The sequence below is a fragment of the Porites lutea genome, chromosome 1 (assembly GCF_958299795.1).
Source record: "Porites lutea chromosome 1, jaPorLute2.1, whole genome shotgun sequence".
Classification (NCBI taxonomy): domain Eukaryota; kingdom Metazoa; phylum Cnidaria; class Anthozoa; order Scleractinia; family Poritidae; genus Porites; species Porites lutea.
The window spans coordinates 13,294,595-13,312,723 of record NC_133201.1 but is presented as its reverse complement, the minus strand read 5'-3'; the positions used below and the strand labels follow the sequence as shown (position 1 = coordinate 13,312,723).

The 18,129-nt window shown below is 38.5% G+C and overlaps 1 protein-coding gene across 2 annotated transcripts in view; it reads right to left on the bottom strand.

Annotated features, from left to right (window-relative positions):
* LOC140945658 (uncharacterized) overlaps positions 1 to 1,198 on the bottom strand; it is a 34,902-nt gene extending 33,704 nt beyond the window's left edge. Inside the window, exon 1 of one of the 2 annotated variants that reach the window (XM_073394688.1) lies at positions 889 to 1,198. The gene's annotated coding sequence lies outside the window, so the exon portion shown is untranslated. The remainder of the gene's footprint in view (positions 1 to 888) is intronic. The other variant, XM_073394680.1, reaches the window with a different exon arrangement.
* Between the last annotated feature and the right edge of the window lie 16,931 nt (positions 1,199 to 18,129).

The window sequence follows — 18,129 nt, the reverse complement described above, 5'->3', positions numbered from 1 at the left end:
GTAAAGTTATATGTTATGAATAGGATATGAATACAAAAGGATGTTCTTTAAATAATATCAACAGAAATTTGATTCACGTCGATAGCTTCCGAGTTTTGCTATGTAATTCTGGCGTGATAAGCAATGAAGAAATGCATGCATAAAATCGAGAACATGCCTTTACAACCCCCTGTCCCTGACAGATAAGCCAATCTGCTTTTTTCCGTAATGTCCTCTGTGTAGTTATATTCTGATAGGAAACCGCGGACATGTCAAAAGCTCGGGAATAACCCCGGGGTTGGCAAATGCCCGGCCCCCGGGCCGCGCAAAATTTGCAAATGCCCCACCCCCGGGACTGACAAGGCGGGCAAATGCCCCGCAGTAGCCCGGGGGGAGGGAGTTGACTGATGCATAATCATTCATTAACAAAGGCCAGGAGACAAACGAAATTGATAATCAATCTAGGTTGAAAGATTTTGACCTGATTATAATTTTGACCTGCAACACCCTTCCAGCTAGACAAGTCGACCTCTCACGACTTCGTCGCTCGCTTAGTCGCTTCGCGTCCTAAAAAGCTCGCTTAGAAACTCGTGAGGTCGACTTGTGGCAAGCTAAGCTCCCTATTTACTGTTTTATATTCGCTTGAATCTCATGTAAATTGGCCAAAACTCTGTTAAGAAATGATTTTTTCGTTATTTGTCTTCGTAGATGTAAGGTTACATACGTCAGTAATTTCGCTAGTATTAAACTCGTCATTTTGTGCGTTCTTCTACAAAGCAAAAGACCACTAAAATTATTAAACGTCGAAGTCGTGATCTTTAAGTAAAGATGTCCGCTAAAATGCTGTTAGAGAATAAATAGTAAGTTCAAAAGTGAGGAAACGTCAAAGAAAAAAAGAAAAACAACTACCTTTGAAAGTGCAAATGTTCTCGCCCTTCGGATAGGGCGCCAGGAACCATACTATCGCCATCTTGATGACGTTGCTTTAGAGGCGTTATGTACGGTACACGACATGTACAGTCGAACCTCTCGGTTGCCAAGGGATGAGAGATGGGACTGGACTTCCTGGATCAACTGCAGGATCCCACTGTTTAAAAAAAACATGCTCTGTTGGGCTGCTTTCTTATTCGTTCTGATGACAATAACTTTGTATAAATGTCGTTCAAGGTGTTGACACACGGGCATTGGGTAAACGTAACATGTTGAACTATATATTTTATATGATATGTTTGATATACTGATTTTAATAGACCTTGTCACGGTTTTCGACGCCATCTTGACGAGTAGGCAAACGAGTGAGAAATTACAGTGTTTGCAGGAGAATCTAATGTCGAATAATTTCCGTAGAACGGTTGTTCTGAAAAAAATATGATTTGTAAACTAAAGCTTCACTCCTATGGATTCTCCTGAAAAAATTTGAGGGCGTTACATGCACTAGAAGACCTAGAACCACTTTTAAAATTTTCTATACATTTCTCTGTAAGAAAGTCCCGGGAAAATTACAGACAAATATATGGAAAATCTAAAGCAAGGCTCTGGAGAAATTTAAGCACAGGTACGCCCCCAAAATTTTTTAGGACAATCCTTTGCTTTGTAGCTTTAGTTTACAATTGATATTTTTTTCACAACAGCCGTTTTACGGAAATTATTCGACATTAGATTCTCATACAAACACTGTAATTTCTCACGCGTTAGCCTACTCGTCAAGATGGCGTCGAAAACCGTGACAAGGTCTATTCTAGGTACACAGTGATTTAAAGAAGGATCGTAGCGGCAAGAAATATAATGTGCGGTTACATGTATGTGACTGTATTCCGCTTTTTATGTAAGCAAATGAATACCAGGTAATAAAATATTGCAAGAAGTCTACAGAATGTTATTGAAAGTCCGGTATGTAAATTAAAAAAACACCTTTGCAACAATTTTTTTATTGTACTTCCCTGTTGAGAAATCTCCTGTTATGAAGCTGGCGTAGTGTTGCAGGTATTCCACAAGTTCAGGGGCCTCTGTCAGTAGATTATTAGTAGTCTTTGACACTCTATAAATTTTGCAGAAACCATGAAGACTTTAACAGGTTCAATTCCAGTCTAGCTTCATCTGAGTAGACCCTAGAAACATTTAGGCAGTAATTAGGTGGTTTAAGTTTACCTTTATGAGGATTGTCATTCATTCATTTTAGTTTTATTTGTTGTTCCACATTGGATTAGGAAAGCTACGTATCAGGTCTAGAAGTTCTACAAAATAGTTTTATTTTAACAATATTATAAACAGAAATTGATGCTTGCATGTACAATGAGTGCATCCATTGTATCCTGTTTCTACTAACAGTGAACATAACTGTACTGTATTACTTTCTTATGAATAATACTGAAACTATTACACTGTAATTATTATTGTCATCTTTTTTCTTTATACCTACTTTTTGGCATCACTCATTTTTATGGTTATGTGCTGTTGGGACAGTGTGGACACATAATATGTTGATTCAAAAAATTGGCTGATGGAATCCTAGCTTACCATGTTCCAGTATAGCCACTATTGAGCGACACTCCTCCTCTACATGTTCATGTTTGGATACAACAGGAACACTTTACGATGGAGTTTGTTAACTTCTGCTGGTCTTGGAATTGCGGAAATTAAGATGGCTGTGTGTCCACAAGGCCAGTACATATGTGCCAAGCAGTACTTGTGGTACTGGGACTTGGGTGTTGGTGAATGGATGAAATGGATGTCATCCTCAATTAGCATATGAATTTTTTTTCTACATATAGCAGCAAAAAACCCTGTCTAAACTATGTTGAATTTAGTGTGTTATCTTTAGTTGTACTGTACTTACAGGTGCAGTTTCCCTCAATGGACAGTAATTTTATTATTAACATTTTTGTTTTAAAAATATAAAACACAGGTGTGAAACAATATCATTAATTTCTATTTTATTTTTGAAAGCATTCTTTTATGCTTTGTGTTTGTGCATCATGTTATCCACTTTCTTACTTGCTAAGTGAATTATGTGCATATGTAGCACTGCATTAACTTTTTCTTTAGCAGCAATTACTTTGAACAGTACTTTTTTTTTAATTCCTCGAACAGTGTATAAAGGTAAATCAGCATACTATAGTTAACATGATCATAATGTCCTATATTATGTATTTTGGTATGTATGCATCAGTGGTCTCTTTTATGACTTTTGCTGTTTGGTTTCTGTTGGCCATGGGGGGGGGGGGGGGTACTGCCATATATGGGCTATATAGGTATGTGCCGCTGTGAAGGGTATGGTTTTCAAGCAGTTTACTCTAGGATAGGGTATATAAATCAGAGTGTTTGGGTCTAGAATAGGGTATCATTTTTCAGGAAACTGATCAGTTGGTTGAGAATCTTATCTAGACTAGGGATTGTGGTATAAGGTCTTGTTTTGGCTAGACTGTGCTTGTGACCTCAGTAGTTTCTGGAAAACAGCTACTCTAGGATAGGGGGGATTTGGGGAGTTTACTTTAGTATAGGGTAGCAAAAATTCAGCTGAACTAGCTCTGGTATAGGTTAAGGGTTCCAGGGTCCCAGCGGCACATCCCCACCCAGAAATTCCTAAATTACCCCCCCCCCCCCCCCCCGGGCTGTTGGCTAGTTCTTTTTGGTGGTTACACACTGAGTTAGGGTGAACTGAACATCCCATCACTAAGTGCGTTGTACGAAACCCCTCCGAAAATTCAATTAAGTGTTTGTAGTCTGTCATTTTTCTGTGATGAAAGCACCAATATTCATTTATTAGAATGTTTTTGAATTACAGCAGGGCATTAAAAATGTCAGACTTTTACACAGAGATGTGTCTCTACGATCCAGCTGGTGGAGTATTTCACCTGGCTGAAAATGAGCTTACCACTTGTTGAAATAGCTCCCAAAAACAAAGACATCAAGTGTTATTTTGAAGGAGCAGTTGAGTGAAAAGCCTGCTTAGCTTTTCTTTAGCTAACTCCCTGTTACACAAAGTCCTTACCTCATATTTCAGGTACAAAGAGAGGTCAACAAGTCTGTAAAATTGTCTTCTTTTCATTCATACCCATGTTAATTTTTTTGTACAGTTAGTATAAATGTCTTAATACATTTATTTTGTTTTGCTGGTTACATTTACTGGGGCTTAAAATAACCACTGGTCAATGGACAATGTCCAGCCAAGACAAGGATTTTGTCTGGACAAATGTTTGGTTTGCCGGTCATTTTGACTGTAAACATACACTGTAAATGGATTTTGATTTATAGCAGAGCTCCAGGCGCGCGCGAAGCCCCATAGCTAAGGTAATCTACCCATCCCAAAAAATTTGGTAATCACGTGACCGGCCGACCGAGCGACCGTCCGTCCGCACCACAGGCATACCAATGTTTACTCTCACACTTTCTAGCTACTTTGGGAGCCCAGCAGGAAGCTGATTGCACATCAATGTTGTCATCAATTGACAGCTGTCAAAACAGGGTATCCGCTGACCAGTATCACCTGACCGTATCGCGGGCTCAGGTGTCGACCCATCAAGGTCGAGTATTTTTTTTGAAGTTATCTGCTGACAATTTATTCGTTTTCAAATGATTGCAGGCTAACGTTTACCTTGTTTAAAAATTCATATCAAATATGTTGTGTTTATGTCAGTATCGCCCCGCACTATTACGATTTTGATTTCAAACTGACCTCAGACGCAAAAATTCAGCCAGTTTTTTTAAAATACAGGCGGGGAAGACCTTTTCAGTACCATGGTCACTTGTTGCTCACGCTCCAAGTCCAATTTTTATGCTCTGATTGGTTAAAATTTCACAGGTGAGTTCATGCGTAAAATTTATGCAGCATCTTGAAAGTTGTTTACTTTGACAGCTGAAGCTGACAGAGTTTTGAGTCAACTTGTGATGTTTTTAACTGTCTTTTTCCACTGGATGTGCCAAATGAACTACAGCTGCTATCAAAAGTGTTCTCTTATTCATGGCTGGTTTGTTTATTGGGTTTTTGGTTGAGAAATGCGTCGCTTGTCAAAGCCGATAATCCGATTTCGGATGGCATCGTTTTTGTTTTTCACCTTGCTGGATGCGTGCGAGAATTATAAAGGCTCAACCGGTTCTGGCCTTACTTGATAGCTTTCAGGAGCTGCATCTCGAAATATGGTAAGCCTGAGTAATTATTGTATTTATAGGGGAGCTCCACGCGCGCGCGAGGCGTGCGCGTCGGCGGAGCCCCATAGCTTAGGAAATCTACCCATTCCAGAAAATTTGGTAATCACGTGACCGACCGACCGTCCCTCCGCACCACAGGTATACCAATGTTTACTCTCACACTTTCTAGCTACTTTGGGAGCCCAGGAGAAAGCTGATTGCAGATCAATGTTGTCATCAATTGACAGCTGTCAAAACAGGGTATACGCTGACCACTATTACCTGACCGTACCGCGGGCTCAGATGTCGACCCATCAAGGTCGAGTATTTTTTGAAGTTATCCGCTGACAATCTACTCGTTTTCAAATGATCGCAGGCTCACGTTTATTTTTGTTTTAAATTCACAACAAATATGTTGTGTTTATGTCAGTATCGCCCCGCACTATTACGATTTTGATTTCAAACTGACCTGAGACGCAAAAATTCAGCCAGTTTTTTTTAAAATACAGGCGGGGAAGACCTTTTCTTACCATGGTCACGTGTTGGTCACGCTCCACGTCCAATTTTTATGCTCTGATTGGTTAAAATTTCACAGGTGAGTTCATGCGTAAAATTTATGCAGCATCTTGAAAGTTGTTTACTTTGACAGCTGAAGCTGACAGAGTTTTGAGTCAGCTTGTGATGTTTTTAACTGTCTTTTTCCACTGGATGTACAAAATGAAATACAGCTGCTATCAAGAGTGTTCTCTTATTCAGGAGTATTCAAAATGCCAAGCGTATCAAACGCTTTTTAAGATTACACATCGTTATAAAACAGTTAATAAAAAATAGACTCAATGAATTCTTTATCACGTTGAAGCGTAACTCTTTTAAAATTTCTTCGCAAATTTGGCGCTTGTCAAAAGTTAGAACCGGCTGGCCGTATAGGTGATTTTGGAAATTTTTTGAACGGTTTCGCTAATTAAAAGTCCACCCGTGCTTCGATGGTCCTGAATATTGAATGAATGCAATTTCTCTTGAAAAATTGTGAAATACTGCATTTTGTACGAGGTCTGTATGGTAAAAACAGCTTATAGTACTCTTTCTCCTCAGATGTGGTGTATAAAAAAAATAAAAGATTGGTTTGCACGCACCCAGATTAATTGGCAAGAATTTGTAAACTTGTCGAATTCAAAAAATTTGGTCTGATTTGTTTTCCAAGAATTTGTTTTCCACGCCTTATCTACTGTGATCAAGAGCCATCATTGCTCTTAAATGTGACCGAAGACTATTTTTTGGGTGTACATATAAGGCTATATCAACTCGATACAAAATTTTTTTCACTCCAAAATCACTTAGCTTTTCCCTCAAAAGTCACATGAATGTGCCCTTAAGTTAACTGATTTGTGGAATACAAAATTATTGTTTGATTTAAGTTATAAATTTATCAATGGGAGCTTCGCTTTTAGCTGTGGCTAAATATATATATTATCTAATTTCATGAAGTCCAGCGGTGCAGTTTATGAAGCTAGTTTATGCACGTTTGTATTAAGATTTGACTGAGACACTGATCTGACCTCGTATGAGGTTTGATATAAGCTCAAGCTTACAGAACTTTAAAAAGCCTTTAGTCGATATCAATTCACCGTAAATGGAAAGAAAAGACTTTCCGAAGAATATTTAGTTATAATTTTGGCTGTAGAAAGAAAGCTTTGAGCGATTTTCTTGTCCTGAGTTCATCTTTGAAAACAGCAAACAGGCCCGGGAAACCGGCGGCTTAAAACATAAACTTAATCTTTAAGCTTACTAGTAAAGACTTGAGGATTCTTAGAGACACTTAAATACTCATTTGTTTTCCGTGAATGAAAATTGTTGTCTCTGCAAATGTTCTACCGAATTATATTTCCTTATTGATTGTTGGTAGTCTCAAAAGTGTAATTTCATCGCCTTGCCGTTTGTTTTCAGCCGTTCATAAACATCGCTTGCAGGAGTACTCAAAATGCCAAGCGTATCAAAAGGTTTTTAAGGTTACACATCGTTATAAAACCATGAATAAAAAATAGACTCAATAAATTCTTTATCACGTTGAAGCGTAACTCTTTAAAATTTCTTCGCAAATTTGGCCCTTGTCGAAAGTTAGAACCGGCTGGCCGTATAGGTGATTTTGGAAATTTTTGAACGGTTTCGCTAATTAAAAGTCCACCCGTGCTTCGATGGTCCTGAATATTGAATGAATGCAATTTCTCTTGAAAAATTGTGAAATACTGCATTTTGTACGAGGTCTGTATGATATAAACAGCGCCTCATAGTACTCTTTCTCCTCAGATGTGGTGTATTAAAAAAAAAAGATAGGTTTGCACGCACCCAGATTTATTGGCAAGAATTTGTAAACTTGTCGATCGCAAAAAATTCGACCTGATTTGTTTTCCACGCCTTATCTACTGTGATCAAGAGCCATTATTTCTCTTAAATTTGACCGTACACCTTTCTGGGTGTACATATAAGGCTATATCAACTCGATACAAGATTTCTTTCACTCCAAAATTAACTTTTCAATGGGAGCTTCGCTTTTAGCCGTGGCTAAATCTATATATTATTTAAATGGTTTATATTTTTGCTACGTTAAGTGCTGCTGGTTTAAATCATTTTTGTAACAAGAGACTTGACTGAGCTGAAATTTCTTTGGCCGGTGAGCTTGACCAACGGCACGGTCAAAACTTATATTAGACATAATTGCTGTAGTTTTGTACAGCCCTGTATTTGATAAACACCTTAGCTTATTTGTGGTTAAAATTACCTGGTTTCGGAAGAAACTCAAGTTGTGCAAGGTTGCCACAACCCCTGGTTTTTGGAGCTGTCTTCTTTTCTTTGAAGGGGTGCTCTTTTCATCATTGAAAATTGATTCGAGAATATCTCGGAAAATATCAGGTACATGCATGCTTGTCACAATTGCACTTTTGATGGGCCATAGCCTGCGGAGAGTTTCTCCTCCTTCATCGTTTTTTCCTACATGGTGAGCGCCTTGTGGAACTGTACAGTACGAACACTGTGCTGAGTATAACTGTGTGCTGAATATAATTTTTCAATAAAGCAGAAGTAATAATTAAGCCGTTTTCATTTTCATGATACTTGTCAGAATTCTCTATGTACTACAGAGTTTAAACTTATGTGTTTAGTTTCTAACAATCTATTATGTGATGACAAAGCTGGTGTTGTTTCATACATGTACATATTTACAACATATCCGTGTCAATGTCCTAAGCCGAAAGGAAAAGGCTCACTTTCTTGGGATATTAATCTGTGCTCAGAGTGGTTTCATCCAGGGTTGCATCTTTTTGTGCGTGAGCTTGGGGGTGGCCTGGTAGGGGTAGTTTGCTGAGGCTGGTTAAAAGACTTTACAGGTGTTTACCTTTCAATTTTCTTTGTAGAATTATAGTTTCATCCAGGAGGTCCTGATTTTTTGTCCGGAGATGAGTATTTTTTCTGGGAAATATCTGTTAGATGCGAAATTATATGTCATAGTCTTAGCATTTCTGATCCAGTGGAAGTAGCAAATAGGTTTTGTAGCTACTTCTCTAGTATTGGTCCCAACCTCGCAAAGAAGATACAGCCTCCTTGTTCACATAAAGATTTTCTATCTGGATCATTTCGAGAATCAATCTTTTTTAGCCCAACAACAGAGGATGAAATTATTAACCATTGCTCAATCTTTTGCTTCCGGGAAAGCGGCTGGATACGATAATATTCCAATGTCTATAATTAAGGAATCCATTCAAATCATTTCGGGACCTCTGGCTCACATTATGAATTTATCGATCGCTCATGGCGTTGTACCAGATCAAATGAAAATAGCTCGTGTGGTACCACTGTTTAAAGCTGATGACCAGTCACTATTCACCAACTATAGGCCTGTCTCGGTTCTACCAAGCCTTTCAAAATTTCTAGAGAGAATCATCTATAATCGTTTGTATGATTATTTAACTAATTTACATATTCTCTGTGATAACCAGTTCGGCTTCCGGAAAAACCACTCTACGACGCTTACCTTGATTGATTTGCATGAAAAAATTTCATCTGCTATTGATCATGGTGAATTAGCGGTTGATGTCTTTTTAGATCTCTCGAAAGCTTTCGATACAGTCAATCATTCCATCTTATTTGATAAACTTGAACACTATGGTATACGTGGCTTGGCTCTGAAATGGATTAAGAGCTATTTTTCCAACAGACTTCGATTTGTAGAATACAATGGTTATGTTTCGTATCGTGCTAATATCATGCGTGGCGTTCCCCAAGGTTCAATACTAGAGCCTTTGTTTTTTCTGCTCTACATGAACGATATAATCAACACGTCAACAATATTACAACTGATATTATTTGCTGATGATACAAACGTATTTGTGTCTCACAAGGATAAAGACTGCCTTACTAATATACTGAACGCTGAGCTAAATAAGTTGTCAATATGGTTTAGAGCTAACAGGCTATCATTAAACTTGAAAAAAACCAAATTCATTGCATTTAAACCATCTCAAAAGCGTACAAATCAAACTAATCAACTTTTAATTAATAATCAAAAAATTGATCAAGTAAAAGAAACAGTTTTCTTGGGAGTAATCATGGATAAAAATTTAAATTGGAAATCTGAAATCTCACATGTCGCCAATAAAGTTTCTAAATGCACATGAATTATTCGTAAATCCAGTTTCTATTTATCCACGAAAACCTTACGAACACTATATTTTTCTCTAGTCTATCCATACCTTTTTTATTGCAACTTAGTTTGGGCCTCTACTTACAGAACTAACCTTATTCGTCTTGAGATTTTACAGAAACGAGTGATCAGAACTATAGCTAAAACAACTTTCGATGCACATACTGATCCAATCTTTCAAAATCTTGGTATCTTAAAATTTCATGATATATACTTAATACAACTAGGCTTATTCATGTACTCCTATCAAAACCATACTCTACCTTTAAAATTTCATTGTAAATTTACCTTACAAAGTCAAATTCATTCGTATAATACAAGAAACTCGTGTAAATTTCCTCTGCCTTTCTGTCGTACTCGAACCAAACAATTTTCCGTTTTTTATCAAGGACCTAAATTTTACAACACCTTAAACACCAACATCATCAACGCTTCCTCACCTTTCTCCTTTAAAAGAGCACTTAAGGCATTTATTTGTAATAATTATTAGTATACTCCAACAAAAATCTTGGGAAAAAGCCTTTTAATATTCAACATTTGTAAACTTCCCTAATATTGATTAGTTTAATTTTTCACCTCATATTATATTGTATCCGTCGCTGAATTTTATGCCATCTTCGAAAAATTGTAATTGAAGAGGCCTAATTAGCATAAGCTCTATAGTTTCTTTTAGGCCTCCTCGCCATCTCTTCCTACATTTTTTTTTTTTGGCATCTTTTTGTAATTATTGTAATCGTGTGGCAAATAAATAAAATACCTAAATACCTAGCACAATGCACGTGATTATGTACATCATTCTAGACCATTCTAGATACAAAGCGCACATAAGTTTGTATGCAATTGTGAACAAAATATGTCTTCCTTCAATTATATTGTTTTCAACAGTAAATGTTCTCTTTTTCTTGCAGGTTCCATTTCCTCCACCAGGATTTCAATGTTTTGTCTAAGTTCTTGGTACTCTGACCTCTGGTTTGGCGTGGACGAGCATGAGCGCTATCAAGGGGATAAAGCAACAATAGTCCCCAAAAAATAATAAACGAGACTCGCCAAAAGGCGAATTTACGGGCTGCTTCTGCTAACAGTAGGCAGAAATATTGTATTGTATGAAAACGAGAAGTTTACTAAAACAGACAGCCAACTGCCCATTGATCCCGATACATGGGCCCATGGATTACACAATGAGACGATCCTAATTTGCGGTCTACATGCAGTCTACATGAAAACCGTTTTCATGTTAAACGCATTATTTTTTCCACAAGATAAAATATATTCAGTTTTAAGACTTTTCTTTTGTTTTTTTTTTGTCTGATTCAAAAGAATAAAATCCTTTGCATTTTGTGGCCTATGTTGCTTTTATCGGCACGTACTTTAAACAATTTAAAAATAGATGAAACGATCGATAACATATTTTTTACAGTGATACTAATTTGAGTGAAAAATTCGCTCGAGTTCGTCTTTTGTCTCACCGTGACTTTAAACTTTTCTTCATGGCAGAAAATTATGCCGCTTTACAACTCCTGCGACGTTTTTGGCCAGCTAAACAAAATCGAAACACTATTTCACAGTCCTACGTGCCTTTGTCTACTTCTGATCACATGTTCTTTTTTATAGACAAGATTTATTACAACATTTGCCCTAAGAGCCGAAAGGGTTCATCTAGACAGCTTACGCTGTTTACATTTAATATTTTAAAGATACAAATGCACGTCAAGATCGAACACACACGCACAAAAAAGCGAAAGAATAAAAAAAATAAACTAAACAAAAAATAAATAAATATAAAAAACACAGCAACTAACAGAAGCAATTTGATAGCAAAATAAAAGACTTGACAAGCTGAATCAACCTAACGTTTTAATTGAAAATCAGCAGTAGAAATACCATTTAACAGCCAATCGATTTTTTTTTCTTATCTGAGGCACAATACCATCTATTTCCAAGTAATTGTGCGGCGGTGGGGCTAACTTATATACCATTTTGTACATCAAGCTGAGTTTATGAATTTTTCTTCTAACACTAAGTTCGACCCAAGAGAGTTCATTTAATAGAGATACCCTGTTTGTACCTTTTAAAGCACCGGTTGTAACCCTTGCGCCCTCTATTTGTAAGCTTTCTAACAAATTACTATCAGATTCACAACATCCATCACAAACCACATCAGCATATTCTAAGGATGAACCCACCAAGGATTTGAATAAAACTTCAAGTGTATAACGGCTCAAATTGTATTTCAATGGCTTTAGGAGGTTTAATTTTTTGGAAGCTTTTTTATGAATTTTTAATTTATGCGCCCGCCAAGATAAGGTCAAACCAAAATGTTCATGAACTGTCACATCCTCAATAAATACTATTGTTCAAAATCAAAGGGGGCGCAAAGGCTTATCTCTTTTGCCAAAACAAAAACACCTGATTTGGTCTTAGATTCATTCATAGTCACCAACCACCGATTAGCCCAATCAGATATTGATGTCAAGTCATGATTAAGTTTAGAAGCGCAAATCACTAGGAGACTGAACTTTTTCCATGCAGCAAAAACAATCATCAACAAATAAAAACAGCGAGAGGAAATTGTGACTGGTAGGTCATTAATGTAAATGAGAAACAATGACGGACCTAAGACCGATCCCTGGGGGACACCAACCTCGATGTTACGCAGATCATAATGCACTCCTTCGATCATCACTCTTTGTTTACGACAAGAGAGGTAACTTGACGGTCATCTTTTTTTAAATAACGGCAAAACATTTGCAAGTTTCCAAGCATTTGGATATTGACCAAGTCGAAATGAAGTGTTGATTAAACTTGTGAATGGTATATTAGTGCAGTGGCTTATGGTGATTTTTTGGCGAAATCGCTACAGAGAGGAAGAAAGCACAAAGTTTCTTTTGGTTGCAAGGAACAAATTTACCCACGTGAAACAACAATCCGGGGGCACGTGACAAGTGATTTAATTTACCCTTGCATACATCAGCATGAAAGCGAGGCTGAAAGTCAAGGCGAAGCTTTTCGTGCTTTGTTTCGCGATTGAAGATAAACAATATACAGAAAAAAGATCGTGCGAGTGTCTTTATTACTCATCACGCTATTTTCGATGTTGAAAACTCCGTGACCTTAACCATGGTGGGATTTTACACCACATTTTGAATATGTACTATAATTTGTTAAACCATAAAAAGAAAACAGTTTGAAATCGATCCATTTGCTTCTTTCTTGTTCTAGCTTTTTTTTCTTTTCTTCTTTTTTTCCTTTTTATTTCCATATTGAACCTTTCTACGACGCTTTTTAAACCATAACAAACGAGAATGTTAATTTTACTTGCGAATTTCACGTTGAAATAAAAATGCGGCGTGGAGGCAGCATGACAGGTTTGAGACAGAATTGATTTTGGTTTGCCTTCACCTGACTTTAGTGTCAGTAGCAAACAATACAAATCAACTTTTCCATCGAATTAGAAGGATTATTGCTTTGTTTAATTGTTTAACATTGTCCTGATTAAACAAAACAACAACGCTGAGAAGTTAAACTTGAAGAACGTGGACGATAACGTCTCGGAAGCAAAATTCGAACTATATAAGTTTACAAGTATTTTCCAGCAGTCTACAAACTACAGAACAGGTAAAGGTTTGTTGGTTTCAATACGAGATTCTTTGGTCAGCGAATGGACAAAGAATGAAACTTAAATAGTTGCAGTTAAAATAAGTTTCATTGAATTGTTTTTTTTTTTTGGGTGACAAAGTTAGGTATAGTCATTTGCATAATTGCAACTGATATATTTTTTTATTCCATAAAAAAAATTACAAATTTATGAACTGATTCTCTCCAACGCTGTTCAATTAAAAAATGAGAAAAATATCATCCTGCCAGCACAAAGCTGGCAGGATGATATTTCTTTCTTCTAGGGAGCAAAACAAGCCGTTAAAAGATCGATTAAGTAACTCAATAGCGTGACGTTGATTTCAACCAATCGGATGAAGGTATTAAGGCTGTGATTGACATGTTTTGAAGACTGACCAATCAGGATTATAACATTCGCCTGGTGGATGTTAAAAACGAGAAATACAATGGTTTCCTGGCAGGCGTTTCCTTTCCTCCCTTCTCGAGCGCCCCTGGCGTTTCTCTCACGCCTAAGACTTCCTTTCCCTTCCCTTTCAAACGCCTGCCACGCAGGCTAGACTCGTCTTAAATCGGGCATCTTGAAACATTTTGATGGCGAAACACAAGAACAAAACGATGGTAAAGGTGTTGTACTCATTTTAAATGAAGTGATGGCAACCATCATCAAAGAAAAGTTGTCAGAACTTGATTATGAATCAGATGCTCAAACTTTGGCCAAGGCAACACGTATCATGAGACAAGAAATTTTTATTGAGGATGGATTTCACTTTAATCGGGTATTTCCCAGTAACTGCCAAAGTGCTTCAGTTCCTTCGTGTCTAAAAGCAGTGGTGTCAGTGATTCTTAGTGGTCCAAATATATTCCATCAAAACACAACAGAGTCACAAGCATCACTCACAATATCCCAGCTTATCGTTTTTAACTCTAATAAGACATCGTCCTCACCTTTAAAGGGCCGACATTCGCTTGACCGGGAGCCTCCTTTACCCATGTACATCGGATTGTGCATTCATGCAAATGTGAGAAGTAACAAGATCATCAACCAACTCTACCGCCGCCCGGTTAGCTCAACAGGATAAGCACCGGTCTGGTGAGCGGGAGGCCGTAGGTTCAAACCCCGGCCGGACCAACACTCAGGGTCTTTAAATAACTGAGGAGAAAGTGCTGCCTTTGTAATAACATGTGCAAACGGTTTGACTTTCTAGTCTTCTCGGATAAGGACGATGAACCGTACGCCCCGTCTCACAAGCCCTTGTACATCTAATAAATCTGCGGGGCAGATAAAGAACAGGTAAAGAACAAGGCAGGTAAAGAACCCACGCACTCTTCGTAAAGAGTAGGGCACGTACTGCCCGGTGTAGTGGTTCTATCTCACTTTCACACTCAGGGTTTTCGGTGGCATTTGGAAGTACCGGATGCAGTGTTTCAGCTGGCGGACGTGCACCGTTTGCGCCACTGGCGCGAACGTTGAGTGCCGGATGCACCAACTCCTAAGGGGATCCGGGGGCATGCCCCCCCCCCCCCCTCGAGAAACGTGTAAAATTGGACTCTCTAAAATGCAATTTCCTGCGTTCCCTGGACCGAAATGGGGTAACCGGAAAGGTCTTTTAAGGCGTTAAAAAATGCTCACAAAAAAGAAATATTTGGCAATCATAATTATCAGTTTGCAGTTGTTCCTTTTTTAGTTGATTCCAAAACGGACTCCAATCGGAAAGAGTGTACGAATCCCAGAGAACCCTGCAAAGCTGCGGCAAAATAGCTCTCTCTTAAGTGCTGCACGTCTAGGATTAATCATTATTCTTAGATACATAATACACTTACTGTCAACTTGTCTTTTCTTCGCCGATGGCGCAAAAAAAATCGCTTAAACTTTTCCTTTCGGTGAGATGATGTAAAAAGATTTACAAATGAAAGGTGAGAAAGACTGATTCGGACAGATGCTCTCTGATCAAAGGTCAGGGTCAGTTGTCGGGCGAAATTGTCTGGTCAGTTATCATAGCTACGTAGCGGGGGAGGGGGGAAGGGATGGGGAATGATGAATAATGATTTTATTATACATGTGTGTGACAGGAATTCTCTCTTTTTTACCGATTGTATGCATTACATAACTAAGTGAGTAAAATAAGGGTCAAGTCTGTCTTTGGTTAATAAATGGTAAAAAACGATTTTCACACTTAAAGAATAATTATTTCGTGTGAACTACCGAATGTTAAATGTCAAACAACCGGACGTTGCGTCCGGCGTCCGGCGTCCGGCCTGAAACGAAACCCCTGCACACTCATGTATGGGGGCATCATTACTCTCTCCTTCATTACTTGTAAACTGCACCTTAGAAGTCTGGCAAAGTCCCCCAACCAGTGTTGTAAATTATTCCTGAAAAGCCCTGAGGGGAGTGGATAGTATGAGATTTACATGTACACTATGCCTACTTGGCATAAGCGTCTCGTATGACAGGGTAGAAAATTTAATCAATGGCCTAGCCTCCACCGAGTGCAATCGATTTAAGCAGGATGGGGTGGCTTGCCCACTCAACTTAAACCATGGCCTTCTTAAACAACTTAAACCTTGGTGCCCTGGACGATATAGACCACAACCCTTCTTCAACTACAGCACAGGGTTCGTTCCATGGCACAGGAATAAGTCTTTTTCGAATCCCAAGCGACACTGTCATCCATCACTCGTCCTGTATGAAAGCTACATTGGGACATAAGCCTATTAAAGAGTTACATAACAGTCCAAGCAACTAGTGTTAAAGACATCTGAACTCGTTGTGCCGGAAATGCCGCCAGCGGAAACTTTCAATGTTGGGCTCAGCATGCATTTGGAGTTCTAGACAAGGAGATTGGAAACAGTACCTTCATCAGTTGGTCTGGCTATCATGGATCCCTACTGAACAAGCAACAGACAACGACTCCAATTGTTTCACGGCTATTGCCCTTATTTAACGAGAGAGCCACTTCTCTGGCAATGGTCAAACAAGGAATGGACATGCAGCGAAAAGCAAAAGAACACCTAAATCCAGGGCAAATTCCCGTGACTGCATTCGATCAACCATAATGTGGCCGTTGATTTAAGGAGAAAGCAAGCACGTGGTAATGTTTGGAGGGCTTCATCTTGAGATGGCTCTTTGGAGTGAATGCGGTGGCTCTTGGAATCTTCAGGCTGAACAGAATCGTTGACGGAAGCTGGAATTGCTTCCTCGGGTACAGCTGATTCATTCTTAAAGGTAAACCACTTGGCAAGAAAAAGACATGCACACCAAATAACAGTCGTTGCTTTGCAAAAACTACAAAGAGAGGCTTTTCTTCAGATTTCTGGTCCTGTTTATAAAGTGGAAGCTTTCGAACAGTGGAAGAAAAATATGAGTGACAGAGCCCCACTTTCCATTTTTGGGATATGGTTCTTCGGTTGGAGATTCTCAAACTTATTTTTATAAGATCCCACCGAGAAGGAAGTTTTCCAGTGTATGTTGAAACACTTGAGGCCCTTGATCCATGGTTCCATGCCTTAGATCAAAAGGCATGGAACAAGGCACCTGTCCACACCAGAGACATGAAATCCTTGCCACAAGGTGTCAAAGAAGACCTACAAAAGCACTGGGTCGTCGCAAAGACTCGTAAAGCATTTTCCAGCATGCCAATTGACCAAACCCACGAGCAGAACAACTCCATCCCCAAAGGCTCTGGGGGTGCGGTAAGCCTAACAGAAAATTCAGCAGGGTTTCAAAGATGGATGGCCTCTGGTCCAGAATTTGCTCGCTTGCTATGAGAATTCGAAGAGCAGTGTCTTTTGACCATGACACTAACAGTGACAAGGCACTGAAGCATCACGATTCCCAGACAACTGCCCAGAAGACGTTCCAGCAACAAGTAAATAACTAGATCAATCTACCAAAGTAGTATCTGGTACACAAGCCTGCAGTCGGTTCAACCTTTGAAGACTTTTTGATAGACTAAAATGAACTTTCTAGTTATGAATCAACTATCTGAATGCCACATTTCTGGTACAATTAGGCTAAATTACGTCAAGTTAAAATATCAGTTTTGTAATGCATACTCTACATCGTAAACCCTCCTTACGTGTATACAATAGCCTTTCAAGAACAACTCAAATTCCTGCCGTGTCCCAATGTACAAAGCCTATTTTCATATGTCAACTGTAATAAGCCTCCCCCGGAAAACAAAAGTGAACTCAAAAGTATTATGTCTTTTACACATTGAGTCCATGAAATTCGCTTATAACGTTAATACATGGCACTAGCTGTAAACGCCTCAAGTCTTCATTGATTTAAGAATGCTTTCCCTTATCCTCGGATCCTTATATTAAAAAGTGATATTAATGAATAAAAACGTGAATCATGTCGTAAACTCGGTTATTGCTTTGGAAACTAACTAAACCACGCAAGAGATGTTTCATTTTTGTAACATAAGCGAATATTAGTCAATAAAAAGCAAGTAAATGTCAATTTCAAACTTAAAAAAGGTGCTGAAAATGAAATGCGTGTCTAGTCCCCCGGATAATCGGATCATTTCGCACCTCTTTTAAATTTGTTTTTGCATTCGAGGTACGAGAACGCAACCCCTAATTTGTGTTGGGTATTCTGTGCATTTTTAGGTGTCCTGTGCAATTAATAAGGGAGGTTTTTTCGAGACTGCATTTGTTGTGGTCGTCGACGCACATTTGCCTCGCTTTGAGGTGCTTGCTTACGTTTTGCC